Source organism: Oncorhynchus nerka, linkage group LG22 (assembly GCF_034236695.1).
Source record: "Oncorhynchus nerka isolate Pitt River linkage group LG22, Oner_Uvic_2.0, whole genome shotgun sequence".
NCBI lineage: Eukaryota > Metazoa > Chordata > Actinopteri > Salmoniformes > Salmonidae > Oncorhynchus > Oncorhynchus nerka.
In genome coordinates, this window is record NC_088417.1 from 15,664,370 (window position 1) to 15,684,243 (window position 19,874).

The 19,874-nt window shown below is 43.5% G+C and overlaps 1 pseudogene; it reads left to right on the plus strand.

The window, feature by feature from the left end:
* Positions 1–16,510: 16,510 nt before the first annotated feature.
* LOC115104487 (E3 ubiquitin/ISG15 ligase TRIM25-like) lies at positions 16,511–18,611 on the plus strand (annotated as a pseudogene).
* The last annotated feature ends 1,263 nt before the right edge of the window (positions 18,612–19,874 follow it).

Below are 19,874 nucleotides of genomic sequence, written 5' to 3' on the forward strand. Positions count from 1 at the left end.
GTCTACAGTCAATCACGGACTACAAGAAGAAACCCAGCCCAGTCACGGACCAGGATGTCTTGCTCCCAGGCAGACTAAATAACTTTTGCCCGCTTTGAGGACAATACAGTGCCACTGCCACGGCCTGCAACGAAAACATGCGGTCTCTCCTTCACTGCAGCCGAGGTGAGTAAGACATTTAAACGTGTTAACCCTCGCAAGGCTGCAGGCCCAGACGGCATCCCCAGCCGCGCCCTCAGAGCATGCGCAGACCAGCTGGCCGGTGTGTTTACGGACATATTCAATCAATCCCTATACCAGTCTGCTGTTCCCACATGCTTCAAGAGGGCCACCATTGTTCCTGTTCCCAAGAAAGCTAAGGTAACTGAGCTAAACGACTACCGCCCCGTAGCACTCACTTCCGTCATCATGAAGTGCTTTGAGAGACTAGTCAAGGACCATATCACCTCCACCCTACCTGACACCCTAGACCCACTCCAATTTGCTTACCGCCCAAATAGGTCCACAGACGATGCAATCTCAACCACACTGCACACTGCCCTAACCCACCTGGACAAGAGGAATACCTATGTGAGAATGCTGTTCATCGACTACAGCTCGGCATTCAACACTATAGTACCCTCCAAGCTCGTCATCAAGCTCGAGACCCTGGGTCTCGACCCCGCCCTGTGCAACTGGGTACTGGACTTCCTGACGGGCCGCCCCCAGGTGGTGAGGGTAGGCAACAACATCTCCTCCCCACTGATCCTCAACACGGGGGCCCCACAAGGGTGCGTTCTGAGCCTTCTCCTGTACTCCCTGTTCACCCACGACTGCGTGGCCACGCACGCCTCCAACTCAATCATCAAGTTTGCGGACGACACAACAGTGGTAGGCTTGATTACCAACAACGACGAGACGGCCTACAGGGAGGAGGTGAGGGCCCTCGGAGTGTGGTGTCAGGAAAATAACCTCACACTAAATTTCAACAAAACTAAGGAGATGATTGTGGACTTCAGGAAACAGCAGAGGGAACACCCCCCTATCCACATCGATGGAACAGTAGTGGAGAGGGTAGCAAGTTTTAAGTTCCTCGGCATACACATCACAGACAAACTGAATTGGTCCACTCACACTGACAGCGTCGTGAAGAAGGCGCAGCAGCGCCTCTTCAACCTCAGGAGGCTGAAGAAATTCGGCTTGTCACCAAAAGCACTCACAAACTTCTACAGATGCACAATCGAGAGCATCCTGGCGGGCTGTATCACCGCCTGGTACGGCAACTGCTCCGCCCTCAACCGTAAGGCTCTCCAGAGGGTAGTGAGGTCTGCACAACGCATCACCGGGGGCAAACTACCTGCCCTCCAGGACACCTACACCACCCGATGTTACAGGAAGGCCATAAAGATCATCAAGGACATCAACCACCCGAACCACTGCCTGTTCACCCCGCTATCATCCAGAAGGCGAGGTCAGTACAGGTGCATCAAAGCTGGGACCGAGAGACTGAAAAACAGCTTCTATCTCAAGGCCATCAGACTGTTAAACAGCCACCACTAACATTGAGTGGCTGCTGCCAACACACTGTCATTGACACTGACCCAACTCCAGCCACTTTAATAATGGGAATTGATGGGAAATGATGTAAATATATCACTAGCCACTTTAAACAATGCTACCTTATATAATGTTACTTACCCTACATTATTCATCTCATATGCATACGTATATACTGTACTCTACATCATCGACTGCATCCTTATGTAATACATGTATCACTAGCCACTTTAACTATGCCACTTTGTTTACTTTGTCTACATACTCATCTCATATGTATATACTGTACTCGATACCATCTACTGTATGCTGCTCTGTACCATCACTCATTCATATATCCTTATGTACATATTCCTTATCCCCTTACACTGTGTATAAGACAGTAGTTTTGGAATTGTTAGTTAGATTACTTGTTGGTTATCACTGCATTGTCGGAACTAGAAGCACAAGCATTTCGCTACACTCGCATTAACATCTGCTAACCATGTGTATGTGACAAATAAAATTTGATTTGATTTGATATCTGAGCAGCTAACCGATCGCTGCAGCTGTACATAGTCTATCGGTAAATAGCCCACCCATTTTTACCTACCTCATCCCCATACTGTTTTTATTTATTTACTTTTCTGCTCTTTTGCACACCAATATCTCTACCTGTACATGACCATCTGATCATTTATCACTCCAGTGTTAATCTGCAAAATTGTAATTATTTGCCTACCTCCTCATGCCTTTTGCACACAATGTATATAGACTCCCCTTTTTTTCTACTGTGTTATTGACTTGTTAATTGTTTACTCCATTCATCCTGGCCCTTTTAATAGTCCAAATTCATCCTGGAAGGAGAGGCGGCCAAAGAAATAATTGGTTCTGGGGGTAACCAGAGAGATATACCTGCTGGAGCGTGTGCTACAGGTGGGTGATGCTATGGTGACCAGCGAGCTGAGATAAGGGGGGACTTTACCTATCATGGTCTTGTAGATGACATGGAGCCAGTGGGTTTGGCGACAAGTATGAAGCGAGGGCCAGCCAACGAGAGTGTACAGGTCGCAATGGTGGGTAGTATATGGGGCTTTGGTGACAAAACGGATGGCACTGTGATAGACTGCATCCAATTTGTTGAGTAGGGTATTGGAGGCTATTTTGTAAATGACATCGCCGAAGTCGAGGATTGGTAGGATTGTCAGTTTTACAAGGGTATGTTTGGCTGCATGAGTGAAGGATGCTTTGTTGCGAAATAGGAAGCCAATTCTAGATTCAGCTTTGGATTGGAGATGTTTGATGTGGGTCTGGGAGATCGCAGGGATTTTTCAGTGCAAAAAAAGTGTCCCCTTTTTGGGCCCTCACCAGTTTGGATCCCTGCTTATGGATTAATAGTAGTAGCTAACTGTGTTGTGAGATCCTAACTAGAACAATAAGAAACTATTACTGCATATAGTCAATGGGATAGTTGTCAATAGCTTTGCATCGGAAGTGCCTGGGAGATCCCAATTACTTTTTATTTCGGTTGGATTGTCTTCGGATTTTCGCCTGCCATATCAATTCTGTTATACTCACAGACATTATTATTTTAACAGTTTTAGAGACGTCAAAGTGTTTCTATCCAATGCTACCAATTATATGCATATCCTAGCTTCTGGACCTGTGTATCAAGCAGTTTACTTTGGGCATGTCAGACAGGTGGGAATTCTGAAAAAGGGACCCTAGCCCAGAGAGGTTTGTCTAGGCTTTGGGTTAGCAGTCTAATGCACTTTTCTACCATGCAGGAGAGCTTTTATCATAAAGTTATATCTGTTTTCATTAAGACAGAATCACTTGTACAAAGGAGCCATGGATTGACATGTGTTTAACTGCAGAGCCAGCTGGGGGAGGAACAGCAGAAATCCAACCAGAGAATCCAGAGGAGAGAGAAAGAGATACAGGAGGTGAGACACTCAAGGTGAGTGTTGACCATTTATATGTATTCACTTAGCAGATAGTCCTTTCTAAATTGACTTACTCTTCCTAAACTAAACTTCAGTAAAACTGGAACCAGTGAGGAGTCCACTGCTGGGCCATGTTTCGATCACACTGAGCCCCACTTTGAGTAACAGGATGTATGGGGTCCCTCCTCTCTCTGATTGTTTCAACAGTACTCAGCACAAGCAGCAGTGGAAGAAGATCTCTACTAAGCTGATCCGCTACATTGAGAGAAGGTACTCTGGGGTGAAGGAGCAGATCAGAGCCCAGGAGAAGGCTGAAGTGAGTCGAGCTGAAAGACTCCTGAAGCAACTGGAGCAGGAGATGTCTGAGCTGAGGAGGAGAGAAGCTGAGCTGGAGCAGCTCTCACACACAGATGACAACATCACATTCCTCCAGGTGACATCACTGGATCTTTGTCCACAGCATCAGGTGTGTCTGATGAAAGTGAAATGTTTTTCTTCCTCAACAATAATATTTTCCCTGTTCTCTGATCTGTTACTGTAGAGTTTCCAGTCTCTCTGTGTCTCTCCTGGATCTGAGGCCTTACCCTGCATCACTGTCAACCAGCACATCTCATTTGAGGATGTTAAGAAATCAGTCTCTGGGCTGAAAAGTCAAGTTGAAAAGATCTGCTCTGGGGAAATTGCCAAAATCTCTGTAAAAAGTTGATAACATACACTATTTGGACCATGAAGCTCAAATGTGTCCATTTGGCTCTATACTCCAGCGTTTTGACTTTGAGATGCAATGTTTTATGAGGTGACAGTTCAGATTTTCACCATTTATTTTGGGATATATTCATACATACCTCTTTTAGAAATGAAAGCACTTTATGTATATAGTTAATTTTTTTATTTGGTTTATTTCACCTTTATTTAACCAGGTAGGCAAGTTGAGAACAAGTTCTACAAGTTTACAATTGCGACCTGGCCAAGATAAAGCAAAGCAGTTCGACACATACAACAACACAGAGTTACACATGGAGTAAAACAAGCATACAGTCAAGCATACAGTCAATAATAATCCAGGTAAGTATCACATTTTTCATTTCATTTCATTACAGTACAACGGCTTGATTTGTTTGATCGTAGCTAGCTACATAGCTAGCTACATAGCCGTCTTTGTATCAAAGATAATTGTGTAGTCTAGAGCGATTTCCTAGGTTAGCTAGCCAGCTATTGTCGTTCTTTTAACGCAACGTAACGTAATCAACACTGCTAGCTAGCCAGCTAGCCCCGAATAGCAGCACAGTAGAAACTATTACACTCAACGGAACGACTTGATTAGTGTAGTGTCAACAACGCAGCCACTGCCAGCTAGCCTACATAGTCAACAACGCAGCCTCTGCCAGCTAGCCTACTTCAGCAGTACTGTATCATTTTAATCATTTTAGTCAATAAGATTCTTGCTACGTAAGCTTAACTTTCTGAACACTCGAGACGTGTAGTCCACTTGTCATTCCAATCTCCTTTGCATTAGCGTAGCCTCTTGTGTAGCCTGTCAACTATGTGTCTGTCTATCCCTGTTCTCTCCTCTCTGCACAGACCATACAAACGCTCACACCGCGTGGCCGCGGCCACCCTAATCTGGTGGTCCCAGCGCGCACGACCCACGTGGAGTTCCAGGTCTCCGGTAGCCTCTGGAACTGCCGATCTGCGGCCAACAAGGCAGAGTTCATCTCAGCCTATGCCTCCCTCCAGTCCCTCGACTTCTTGGCACTGACGGAAACATGGATCACCACAGATAACACTGCTACTCCTACTGCTCTCTCTTCGTCCGCCCACGTGTTCTCGCACACCCCGAGAGCTTCTGGTCAGCGGGGTGGTGGCACCGTGATCCTCATCTCTCCCAAGTGGTCATTCTCTCTTTCTCCCCTTACCCATCTGTCTTTCGCCTCCTTTGAATTCCATGCTGTCACAGTTACCAGCCCTTTCAAGCTTAACATCCTTATCATTTATCGCCCTCCAGGTTCCCTCGGAGAGTTCATCAATGAGCTTGATGCCTTGATAAGCTCCTTTCCTGAGGACGGCTCACCTCTCACAGTTCTGGGCGACTTTAACCTCCCCACGTCTACCTTTGACTCATTCCTCTCTGCCTCCTTCTTTCCACTCCTCTCCTCTTTGACCTCACCCTCTCACCTTCCCCCTACTCACAAGGCAGGAAATACGCTCGACCTCATCTTTACTAGATGCTGTTCTTCCACTAACCTCATTGCAACTCCCCTCCAAGTCTCCGACCACTACCTTGTATCCTTTTCCCTCTCGCTCTCATCCAACACTTCCCACACTGCCCCTACTCGGATGGTATCGCGCCGTCCCAACCTTCGCTCTCTCTCCCCCGCTACTCTCTCCTCTTCCATCCTATCATCTCTTCCCTCTGCTCAAACCTTCTCCAACCTATCTCCTGATTCTGCCTCCTCAACCCTCCTCTCCTCCCTTTCTGCATCCTTTGACTCTCTATGTCCCCTATCCTCCAGGCCGGCTCGGTCCTCCCCTCCCGCTCCGTGGCTCGACAACTCATTGCGAGCTCACAGAACAGGGCTCCGGGCAGTCGAGCGGAAATGGAGGAAAACTCGCCTCCCTGCGGACCTGGCATCCTTTCACTCCCTCCTCTCTACATTTTCCTCTTCTCTCTCTGCTGCTAAAGCCACTTTCTACCACTCTAAATTCCAAGCATCTGCCTCTAACCCTAGGAAGCTCTTTGCCACCTTCTCCTCCCTCCTGAATCCTCCTCCCCCTCCCCCCCCCTCCTCCCTCTCTGCAGATGACTTCGTCAACCATTTTGAAAAGGTCGACGACATCCGATCCTCGTTTGCTAAGTCAAACGACACCGCTGGTTCTGCTCACACTGCCCTACCCTGTGCTCTGACCTCTTTCTCCCCTCTCTCTCCAGATGAAATCTCGCGTCTTGTGACGGCCGGCCGCCCAACAACCTGCCCGCTTGACCCTATCCCCTCCTCTCTTCTCCAGACCATTTCCGGAGACCTTCTCCCTTACCTCACCTCGCTCATCAACTCATCCCTGACCGCTGGCTACGTCCCTTCCGTCTTCAAGAGAGCGAGAGTTGCACCCCTTCTGAAAAAACCTACACTCGATCCCTCCGATGTCAACAACTACAGACCAGTATCCCTTCTTTCTTTTCTCTCCAAAACTCTTGAACGTGCCGTCCTTGGCCAGCTCTCCCGCTATCTCTCTCAGAATGACCTTCTTGATCCATATCAGTCAGGTTTCAAGACTAGTCATTCAACTGAGACTGCTCTTCTCTGTATCACGGAGGCGCTCCGCACTGCTAAAGCTAACTCTCTCTCCTCTGCTCTCATCCTTCTAGACCTATCGGCTGCCTTCGATACTGTGAACCATCAGATCCTCCTCTCCACACTCTCCGAGTTGGGCATCTCCGGCGCGGCCCACGCTTGAATTGCGTCCTACCTGACAGGTCGCTCCTACCAGGTGGCGTGGCGAGAATCCGTCTCCACACCACGTGCTCTCACCACTGGTGTCCCCCAGGGCTCTGTTCTAGGCCCTCTCCTATTCTCGCTATACACCAAGTCACTTGGCTCTGTCATAACCTCACATGGTCTCTCCTATCATTGCTATGCAGACGACACACAATTAATCTTCTCCTTTCCCCCTTCTGATGACCAGGTGGCGAATCGCATCTCTGCATGTCTGGCAGACATATCAGTGTGGATGACGGATCACCACCTCAAGCTGAACCTCGGCAAGACGGAGCTGCTCTTCCTCCCGGGAAGGACTGCCCGTTCCATGATCTCGCCATCACGGTTGACAACTCCATTGTGTCCTCCTCCCAGAGCGCTAAGAACCTTGGCGTGATCCTGGACAACACCCTGTCGTTCTCAACTAACATCAAGGCGGTGGCCCGTTCCTGTAGGTTCATGCTCTACAACATCCGCAGAGTACGACCCTGCCTCACACAGGAAGCGGCGCAGGTCCTAATCCAGGCACTTGTCATCTCCCGTCTGGATTACTGCAACTCGCTGTTGGCTGGGCTCCTGTCTGTGCCATTAAACCCCTACAACTCATCCAGAACGCCGCAGCCCGTCTGGTGTTCAACCTTCCCAAGTTCTCTCACGTCACCCCGCTCCTCCTCTCTCCACTGGCTTCCAGTTGAAGCTCGCATCCGCTACAAGACCATGGTGCTTGCCTACGGAGCTGTGAGGGGAACGGCACCTCAGTACCTCCAGGCTCTGATCAGGCCCTACACCCAAACAAGGGCACTGCGTTCATCCACCTCTGGCCTGCTCGCCTCCCTACCACTGAGGAAGTACAGTTCCCGCTCAGCCCAGTCAAAACTGTTCGCTGCTCTGGCCCCCCAATGGTGGAACAAACTCCCTCACGACGCCAGGACAGCGGAGTCAATCACCACCTTCCGGAGACACCTGAAACCCCACCTCTTTAAGGAATACCTAGGATAGGATCAAGTAATCACTCTCACCCCACCCCCCTTAAAAGATTTAGATGCACTACTGTTCCACTGGATGTCATAAGGTGAATGCACCAATTTGTAAGTCGCTCTGGATAAGAGCGTCTGCTAAATGACTTAAATGTAATGTAAATGTAATACAGTAGAAACAAGTCTATATACGATGTGAGCAAATGAGGTGAGATAAGGGAGGTAAAGGCAAAAAAAGGCCATGGTGGCAAAGTAAATATAATATAGCAAGTAAAACACTGGAATGGTAGATTTGCAGTGGAAGAATGTGCAAAGTAGAAATAAAAATAATGGGGTGCAAAGGAGCAAAATAAATCAAATAAATACAGTAGGGAAAGAGGTAGTTGTTTGGGCTAAATTATAGGTGGGCTATGTACAGGTGCAGTAATCTGTGAGCTGCTCTGAGAGCTGGTGCTTAAAGCTTGTGAGGGAGATAAGTGTTTCCAGTTTCAGACATTGTTGTAGTTCGTTCCAGTCATTGGCAGCAGAGAACTGGAAGGAGAGGCGGCCAAAGAAATAATTGGTTCTGGGGGTAACTAGAGAGATATACCTGCTGGAGCGTGTGCTACAGGTGGGTGATGCTATGGTGACCAGCGAGCTGAGATAAGGGGGGACTTTACCTAGCAGGGTCTTGTAGATGACATGGAGCCAGTGGGTTTGGCGACAAGTATGATGCGAGGGCCAGCCAACGAGAGTGTACAGGTCGCAATGGTGGGTAGTATATGGGGCTTTGGTGACAAAACGGAGGGCACTGTGATAGACTGCATCCAATTTGTTGAGTAGGGTATTGGAGGCTATTTTGTAAATGACATCGCCGAAGTCGAGGATTGGTAGGATTGTCAGTTTTACAAGGGTATGTTTGGCTGCATGAGTGAAGGATGCTTTGTTGCGAAATAGGAAGCCAATTCTAGATTTAACTTTGGATTGGAGATGTTTGATGTGGGTCTGGAAGGAGAGTTTACAGTCTAACCAGACATCTAGGTATTTGTAGTTGTCCACGTATTCTAAGTCAGAGCCGTCCAGAGTAGTTGTGTTGGACAGGCGGGCAGGTGCAGGCAACGATCGGTTGAAGAGCATGCATTTAGGTTTTACTTGTATTTAAGAGCAATTGGAGGCTACGGAAGGAGAGTTGTATGCCATTGAAGCTTGCCTGGAGGGTTGTTAACACAGTGTACAAAGAAGGGCCAGAATGGTGTCGTCTGCATAGAGATGGATCAGAGACTCACCAGCAGCAAGAGCGACATCATTGATGTATACAGAGAAGAGAGTCGGTCCAAGAATTGAACCCTGTAGCACCCCCATAGAGACTGCCAGAGGTCCGGACAACAGACCCTCCGATTTGACACACTGAACTCTATCAGAGAAGTAGTTGGTGAACCAGGCGAGGCAATCATTTGAGAAACCAAGGCTGTCGAGTCTGCCGATGAGGATGTGGTGATTGACAGAGTCGAAAGCCTTGGCCAGATCAATGAATACGTCTGCACTGTAATGTTTCTTATCGATGGCGGTTAAGATATCGTTTAGGACCTTGAACGTCATTGAGGTGCACCCATGACCAGCTCTGAAACCAGATTGCATAGAAGAGAGGGTATGGTGAGATTCGAAATGGTCGGTAATCTGTTTGTTGACTTGGCTTTCGAAGACCTTAGAAAAGGTAGGGTAGGATAGATATAGGTCTGTAGCAGTTTGGGTCAAGAGTGTCCCCCCCTTTGAAGAGGGGGATGACCGCAGCTGCGTTCCAATCTTTGGGAATCTCAGACGACACGAAAGAGAGGTTGAACAGGCTAGTAATAGGGGTGGCAAAAAAAAATGAAACTTTTAATCATTCGATGAACAACAGTCGTCACATGAACTAATACAACTTCACAACACAGGCATGTTGGAGCAATTGCACTATCGCTCAGCATTGGCCAGCAGAGCTAGGGTTGTTAATGATTCTACTAACACCGGTCACTTCTCTGGTTTAAATGTGGGTTCAAAACACTTTTGAATGATTTTTAAGCATTGCTAAGATAAAAATACTGAAACAGAACCATACATCCATATTGTTACATTGTAACCACTCCAACAAGTGGTTAGGAAATATTACCAAGTTAAATAAATGTATACATGAACGATCCTGACAGTCTTGTCCTTGTGCATTCTGTTATTAAGGATTCCATATACTAAAAGTCTTCCACAGTCATCATGAGCCCTCTACCAGACAGGAACACAGTGTCGTGTCTTTGGCTATGCCAGATTAAGTGATATGACATGCTATTCTATAAAATACTTTCTCTGTAATTAATATTACCTGATTGAGATAATCATGTAAATGTAATTAACTAGAAAGTCGGGGCACCAAGAAAGAGTGTTTATATAGCTGTTATCTTCCAAATAAACTCTTAAAGACCTAGTAATATTTTACATCAATAGCAGTCAATATTAATCATCATCTTATTTCAGTCTAATCTGAAAGTTGTAAATTCTTGGTTATCTTCACAATCCCTGGCTAACAAGTTGAATCAGCAATACAAAATTGGGTTCAATTATTTATTTACTAAATACCTAACTAATCACACAGAATTACATATACACAGAATGCAAATTATGTCATACAGAAAACGTCCCTGGTGGACAGAGCCGACATGACAGCTGGTTACACAAAGGAAAGGGGATTAGGTTTGAGTGAAAGAGCGGGAAGACTGAGGAACAAAGGGAGAAGCTATGCTATCGTAAATACAGAATCTTATTCATTCTAAATTATCACCCATTTGGAAAAGGAAAATGCAATAACTATTTTCTCTGAGCTGTGCTTTGGTATGTTGGTCGTAGATGCTGGCCGTGTTGGCCAACAGAGATCTTCCTGTCCTCGGAAAAATGTCTCTGTTGGTAAATTGGATACGTTGTAATATTGTCGTTGTGTGACAGACTGGATACGTCGTCCGTCTTTCCTAGCCCACGTTTACAGTGGCCACTGCTAACTCAATGGCTAGGGCGTATCGCTTCTGTAGTGAATAAGAGTTCAAAGTTCATACCATTCACAAGAAAAGCTCACGCTGAGGTTGGCTTCGTTCTGTAGTTATTATCTGAATCTTCTGATATCAGACATTTTCGTCAAGGGCTTATAGAGTGGAGGGAGAGAAGGGTGTGTTTCATAGTTTATAACCAATGTCTCTTCACAGGGGCGGGCCACTGATTGAGCAGAGCTCTAACCTTATGAAAACCCAATTCTCTCATTTGGAAGCTAAAATTACATTTAATCATTTCACAAATAGTTTCATATTTACACATTTAAATTGCACAACAATTCCATGTGTATCTGATAACTAGAATATGTAGACTTTCCCAGATACAGTTTATGTCGTCCTGTCATCAGTCATAATGTCTAGGATGACAACCGAACTGACATCATATTCATTAAGTACCAACGCATATTTTCCACTGGTTGGATTACCGAAATAGCCCCCCCCCCCCCCCCCGTTTGATGTTCCCAGACTCTCTATGTTTAACAAAGACTATTTAAGATTCCTTCAGTAGAGTCAAGAGAGAGAGGGAAGGGAGAAAGGTATTTATGGGGGTGGTCATAAACCTTACCCACAGGTCAACATCATGTCAACAGGCAGATACAGTTTGTAAAATAAAGACCTTGAATACAGTTGAATGGTTATATTGGAGGAGTAATTGGACTGTACAGGCTAGATATAGTTTAGTTAACTGTGATAAACTTTACAGCCAAATGGCTACTAGATCATTACTGTATAGTATAGTAGGTTATTTCCACTGACAGGTCATTGTCCTCCCAATGATGTGTTAATAATGCAAGTAGTCTGGGTAGCCATTTGATTAGCTGTTCAGGAGTCTTATGGCTTGGGGGTAGAAGCTATTTAGGAACGTCTTGGACCTAGACTTGGCGCTCCGATACCGCTTGCCATGCGGTAGCAGAGAGAACAGTCTATGACTAGAGTGGCTGGAGACTTTGACGATTTTTAGGGCCTTCCTCTGACACCGCTTGGTATAGAGCCCCTAGATGGCAGGAAGCTTAGCCCCAGTGATGTACTGGGCTGTACGCACTACCCTCTGTAGTGCCTTGTGTTCGGAGACCGAGCAGTTGCCATACCAGGCGGTGGTGCAACCCATCAGGATGCTCTCGATGGGGCAGCTGTAAAACCTTTTGAGGATCTTAGGACCCATGCCAAATCTTTTCAGTCTCCTGAGGGGGAATAGGTTTTGTTGTGCCCTCTTCACGGCTGTCTTGGTGTGCTTGGACCATGTTGGTTTGTTGGTGATGTGAACGCCAAGGAACTTGAAGCTCTCAACCTGCCCCACTACAGCCCCGTCAATGAGAATAGGGGCGTGCTCGATCCTCCTTTTCCTGTAGTCCACAATCATCTCCTTTGTGTTGATGACTCTGCAAATCTCCATCTGTATGCCGATGACACAATTATTTATTCTGGTGCATCTAATATTGAGAAGGCTTTTCAAGACTTACAGTTGGCATTTGATGTTATTCGAAGGTAGCTTTTTGAATTGAAACGTGTGCCTAATGCAAGCAAAACTACATTTATGCTTTTCTCTTCCCTTAAAGTAAACAGATGGAGTCACTTGCAGATTTTAACTATAAAAAGCGTCACCTACTATAAGTATCCTGGGATTTGGTTAGATGAAAATGTACATTTTAAGCACAGCACATTGATAATTTGACCAAGAAACTGAAGTTGAAATTGGGTTTCTATGTTTGGAATAAATCTTGCTTTTCAATGTTAGTCAGAAAGGATCTTGTTCAAAGCACCTTTTAAAAAAATCAGTGCTGGATTATGGTGATATTGCCTATATGTAGGCCTCAGCAAGTACCTTAAACTCTGGAAACAGTGTATCATGGTGCTTTAAGATCTATTATAAATGCTAGATCACTCACCCATCACTGTGATTTGTATGTTATGGTGCAATGGACCTCTCTCTCCACCAGGAGGCTAAAGCACTGGTACATTTTTGTGCACAAAGCATTGATAGGACAACTCCCTTTGTATCTCTGTTCCTTACTGACCAGAATAGTCACTAAATACCGTCTTCATTCACAGTCGCTGCTGTCCTTGTCTGTTCCTAAGGCTGGAACTGAGATGGGAAACAATATTTTTCCCATAATGCCCCTTCATCTTGGAACATGCTTCAAAAGATATTGAAGTTAGGGACTTAGCGTCCTTGCCTATTTTTAAGAATCTGATCGACAACACTGTTTGTGATAGCTGCAATTGTTTATAATATTCAATTGTATCCATAACTTGTATTTTTTTGTAATATTTTATGTACTGTACACGCTGCTATTTCCCTGTTTTGCTTTCTTGCCAGGTCGCCCTCGCAAAATAGGTTTTTAACCGCAATGTGTCTTACCTGGTTAAATAAAGGCTAAATAAAATTAAAGAAGATACGATTCTCGAATCCTTGGTAAATAAGCAATTTCGCTCTTTTTTTATCTGATTATGATATTTTGAATATAAATAAATCTGTGTATAGGCCAGGGCACAGCATCACAGCATCCATATTAGTTGTTAATGATATTGTCACTGCCGTAGATGCTAAAATGAATTGTGCTGCCTTGTTTGTGGACCTATTCATTCCTTTACATTGTGTGTATAAGGTAGTTGATGTGAAATTGTTAGATCACTCGTTAGATATTACTACACGGTCGGGACTAGAAGCACAAGCATTTCCTACACTCACATTAACATCTGCTAACCATGTGTATGTGAACAATCACATTTGATTTGATTGTTTTGTGAAAAATCATTGGATACAGTTGATTTTGCTATTTTATTGAACAAGTTGTCCTCGATTGGCCTGGGCTCTGACACCTGCTCTTGGTTTTATGATTATCTAAATGATAGAACTCAGGCCATAGTGATTGATGAGGTTAAGTCCGAATTCCTTGAAAAACATAAAGATGCTCTGCAGGGGTCGATTCCACAACCTGTTCTTTTCACTATTTATATAAATGCTGTTGGTCAATCTGTTAAAAGTTGTACATTTCATCTATATGCAGATTATACTATTATGGACGCAATTGCCCCAACTGCTGACCTGGATGTTACAGGACTACAGTCCAATTTTGTACAGTGTCATGACTTTCCCTCCTGGGTGAGGATCAAAGAGAGCCCCCCTCCCAGAGAGGAAGGGGGGTAAGTGGGCCGGTCTTATGACTTTAATGACCCAGCATAAACTCTCTCTCTGGACTTGCAGTTTTGAACAAAGGAAATTGATGTGTTTAGAGAGAATCTGCCACCAAAACTCCAACATGCAAAAGTGGATAATGAAATAATATTCCTAACATAAACAATGTGGGAAATGGTTGGTGGGGATCCAAACAATAAATCCTGTCAAAAGGTTATGGTTTTGTGATATCATTAAGGACGGTATAACTAAATAACTGTAACACTACAAATGTATATGTCCTGTTATCAGATTTACATCTAAATGTTGTAAAACTTATATGATAAAAAATGAAACTATGTGTGTGAAGATGAAATGGGATTTTAGCTTTCTAGATGATAATTGTTTTTCATGTAAGCTCTTGCCGAGTCCGTGACCACACCCACGTGAGCACAGACATTGTGGCAACATGATGGAACTGCCCTCCAAGGCGAGTGCTTAAATGGACCTGCTGAAGAATTAACATATCAGACTAGAAAGCTTGGAGCGGTGGCTACACGTTGAAATGGTTTAAAAATACAAGACCAGTATATGTGCAGCGCGAGCTGAATATGTTGAAAGGGTTTAAAACTATCAGACCAGAAAACGGTAACTCTCGAGTAAAGAAGTTAAAGACTACATTGGAACATTTAGTCTGCAGCTGTTTAAGTACCTCCGTCTAGTAAACTCGACGAAGACCACTGCGTGTGTACCTCTGATGTAACCAGTCTAACGAACACTCAGAGACAAAGAAGCCTATTACTACTACTACTGAGGATATTGTGACCTCTGGTGAACAACCAGAGACTTACATCGAACTACTCGCCATAGACGGATGCGTGTTTTCAACAGAGAGATGACAAAGGCATACAAGAGTAAATATATGTGTATCTTACCCCTCCCTTCCATTGGGTAACAAGTTGTCATATCGGGTTAGTCCACTAGAGAATGTTCATTGCATTATGTTAGTAATCAATTCAACGTGTACCGTGTGTGTGTTTATGTATTTCTGTGTGATTATTTAGTTTGTTAGTAAATAAATAATTAAGACAATTTGTGTATTGCTGAGTCATCATTTAGACTAGCGTTGTGCAGATATAAGAATTTTGCGACGTTTATTAATAAATTATAAGTTGTAATAAATGTAAATAATAATAATAATACATAATAAATTGGAGCTGCCTGGATAATGTCTTCCATAGCACCCATTGCTTTGTCACAGGTGACAAGTTTAATACTCACCACTGCGTCCTGTATCAAAAGGTTGGCTGGACCTCTTTAAAGTCATGTATATCACATCATTACACTCTTTTTGTTTACAAAACTCTGCTCCATAAGCTTCCAATTGACCTAACTTTACTGTTAAGATTTAAAATAGCAAGTTATCAAACCCGTTCACAGGGTTGGTTAACTCTGGAGATTTCTTTAGTAACTACAGATTTAGGTAAATCAACTTTTAACTTCCTTGCACCGTAAATTTGAAATAATCTCCAAAATACATTACGATTGGAAGCTTTGGTGTCCCAAAGGGCAATTAGACAGTTATTAGAGGATTTTTATAATGAAGGATGTGTTTGTTTTAATTGAATGTGTTTTGCATCCTAATGTGTATGTAATGTGTATAGTGTGTATATTTATGTTAATTGATGTGGTTTTTTTGTATTGTGCAGGGCTCATTTGCAAAAGAGACTCTAGTCTCAATATGACATTCCCTTTTGAAATTAAGGTAAATTATGTTGATTATGCCTAGAACCAGCCCTGGTTGTATGTGACCAAGTCAATAGGCTTTTCAAAACTTTCCCATGTTATAATGTTGCCACAGTGTTGTGTCAACAATAATAATTCAACAAAAAAATTGCTTGTGAAGTACAGTATGGAGAATAGGGTTTTACCATGTCTCCAGTGTTTGGAAGCCTCCCTCCTTTCTCCACCCTCTATCTTCTAACTAACCTGCTTGATAGGATCGGCTAAATAACTACACATGATCCCCTTGAACACATTGTCAGTCTATGATCATGGATTACCATTGATGCAGTACCAAGTGAAATGGAAGCCCAGTTCACATACTCCAGTGTCTCCCCCTGATCTTCCACCGTACCGCCTACTGAATTTGTTCTCTTGAATCGTCACTTCAGTGTTCCTCAATAAATGTTGTAATAACTATGTACTTGGAGGTGTGGTTTGTGTCTAGTGAATTGTCTATTGAGGAGTATACTTCCTCAACGACCTCTGTCCAGTCACAGCCACTATTTTCTGGTCTCTATCCAACGCCACACCCTGTATAAATACAGAGTACACACACAAAACCAGGAAATGTATCGACTCAGAAGCACAAACCATTCTAGAGAAACTATAGTCTGCACCAAAGTGTCTGCACCAAAGTGTGTGCACCAAAATGGCAGCAGCCATGCATTCAATCAGTTGTTCAATATGTCTGAATCTACTGAAGGATCCAGTCACTATTCCCTGTGAACACAGTTACTGTATGGGCTGTATTAAAGAATGCTGGGATCAGGATGATCAGAAGGGTGTCCTGATCAGCTGTCCCCAGTGCAGACAGACTTTCACCCAAAGGCCTGTTCTTAACAGAAACTCTATGTTTGCTGAATTGGTGGAGAATCTGAAAAAGACAGGACTCCCATCTACTCCCTCTGCTGACTATTATGCTGGACCTGGAGATGTGGCATGTGATTTCTGCACTGAGAGAAAACTCAAAGCTGTTAAGTCCTGTCTGGTGTGTCTGGCCTCTTAATGTGAGACTCACCTCCAGCCTCACTATGAATCTCCTGCCTTTAAGAAGCACAAGCTGGTCAAAGCCTGCACACAACTAGAGGAGAAGATCTACTCTCGTCATGACAAACTACTGGAGATGTACTGCCGTACTGATCAGCAGTTTAACTGTCTGCTGTGTGTGGTGTGTGAACATAAAGGTCACGATACAGTCTCAGCTGAATCAGAAAGGACTGAGAGACAGGTAAGGACAATCTGTAATTGCTGCTCTTTCAGAGTATCACTGTGAAAATACCATTCATAACTGAATATGAGTGATTACTGTGACAAATACAATTTGATTTGATTTGATAGCTTGGAAGTCAGCCAACCCCAAATCATCTAGCTGTGCTAATATTTACACTTCTGATGTAATATTTACTGAGACCTTAAGAGTTGCATTGCCTCCTTCAGTTAATGCCTAGGCTTTAGGTTTGCAGGCTAATGCACTTTTCTGGCATGCAGGAGACCCTGGATCGAACCCCGATCTGTTACATGCATATAGACGCACACAGGCACATGCATACCTTTTCCTCCATAATGTGTAGACTCTGACCTATCATAAAGTTTCATCTGTTTTAACTTAGGTAGAATCACTTGTACAAAGGAGCCATGGATTGACATGTGTTTAACTGCAGAGCCAGCTGGGGGAGGAACAGCAGAAATCCAACCAGAGAATCCAGAGGAGAGAGAAAGAGATACAGGAGGTGAGACACTCAAGGTGAGTGTTAACCATTTATCAATGGTGGAAAAAGTACCCTCTACTCATACTTGAGTAAAAGTAAAAATACCTTAATTGAAAATGACTCAAGTAAAAGTGACAGTCACCCAGAAAAATATAGTTTTAATAAAAGTCTAAATGTATTTGGTTTTAAATATACTTAAGTATCGAAAGTAAAAGTATAAATAATTTCAAATAACTTATATTAGGCAAACCAGATGGCACCATTTTCACCATCACCTGTTGATTTTTTCTCTCTTTCTGTTTGTCTTAACAGAACTCTGCACAAGCAGCAGTGGAGGACAGTGAGACGATCTTTACTGAGCTGATCCGCTCCATTGAGAGAAGGTACTCTGAGGTGAAGGAGCAGATCAGAGCCCAGGAGAAGGCTGAAGTGAGTCGAGCTGAAAGACTCCTGGAGCAACTGGAGCAGGAAATGTCGGAGCTGAGGAGGAGAGAAGCTGAGCTGGAGCAACTCTCACACACAGATTTTTTTTTAAATTTTAAAATCGTATTTTTATTAATATCAAATCAATACATAAAGCACATGAGGGAACACAAGCATACATAGATTACAAACAATAGACAATCGAGCTAGGGGGTACAATATCACATTACAATTACACAAGGACCTTAAGGGACATGCATATACTTACAATTCTAACAGCTTTTTTGTTAGTAGAGCATTTAACCGTCTTAAAACACAGATGACAACATCACATTCCTCCAGGTGACATCACTGGATCTTTGTCCACAGCATCAGGTGTTTCTGATGAAAGTGAAATGTGTTTCTTTCTCAACAATACTATTTTCCCTGTTTTCTGATCTGTTACTGTAGAGTTTCCAGTCTCTCTGTGTCTCTCCTGGATCTGAGGCCTTACCCTGCATCACTGTCAACCAGCACATCTCATTTGAGGATGTTAAGATATCAGTCTCTGGGCTGAAAAGTCAAGTTGAAAAGATCTGCTCTGGGGAAATTGCCGAAATCTCTGTAAACGGTTGGTAACATACACTTTTTGGACAGTGAAGCTAAAATGTGTAAATGTCTCTCTATAATCGAGCATTTGGGGTTTGAGATCAAATGTTTTATGAGGTGGCAGCTCAGAAATTTTAGGGCATTTTTATACATAGATGTTTCAGAAATGAAGGCACGTTATGTGTCTAGTCACCCATTTGATTTTTTTAAAAATCACAAGTATTTTGACAAATTCGCGATGAACACATCTTCAAGTAAGTTTTTAAAATACCTACAGCACATAGTTAGAAAATATTACCAAGTATAAATAAAGGTGTACCTGAATGAATCTTACTGACTAGTCCTTTCTTTAAAAAATATGTCATATAAAACACCCTAGTTCTCTAAATGTGGACCATAGACTCTGAGACTAGTCACGCAAGACATAGTGGTAAATTTACATTTTGATTATGGTTTTGTTACTAACCATACATTACAATATATTACTGTTGTATATTTAACTAATATAGATTTTCTTTCTCACAATTCTGTATTTAAACAAGCAACAATGAATATGAGCTGTAGAATTAAGGCTCCTAGACACATAGTGGCTGGTAACCTTATGGTTTGGGTTACAGTCTCCTTGCATGGGGCCAATATCTCAAGCCCAGATTGTCAAAAAGTTATACAAATATGCATACAAGCAGAACACCAATAGAGTCATTTTAGGGCTAAACCCTGAACTGAATGGCCCATAGGTGGCACTATAATAAGCACTTAAATTCAAAAGCTCAGCCCAGCCACATCATTTGACATATAGCAACTCAAGTCTATACTGTGTTTGTAAAAAGCTAAGAATTTTGTCAAAAGATGAGAGAAAATTTCAATTTTGTAAAAACGAGAGTAAATGTTCCCACCCCAAACCTAACTAAACCCAAACTACTCAACTTCTTGTTATCCATCCAATTGATACTGACTGTGAGAATTAAGGGCACTGCAAGTTAGGTTTATTCTGAAACATGTTGATATTTTCAAAAACATGGAAACAGGATGCAATTGTGGGGTGGCAGGTAGCCTGGCGGGTAGGAGCGTTGGGCCAGTAACTGAAAGGTTTCTAGATCGAATCCCAGAGTTGACAAGGTAAAAAATCTGTCGTTCTGCCCCTGAGCAAGGGAGTAAACCAACTGTTCCCCATTGCAGAAGTTGTGGACAACGATTAAGGCTGCCCTCCGCACCTCTCTGATTCAGAGTTGGGTTAAATGCGGAAGACACATTTCAGTTGAATGCATTCAGTTGTACAACTGACTAGGTATC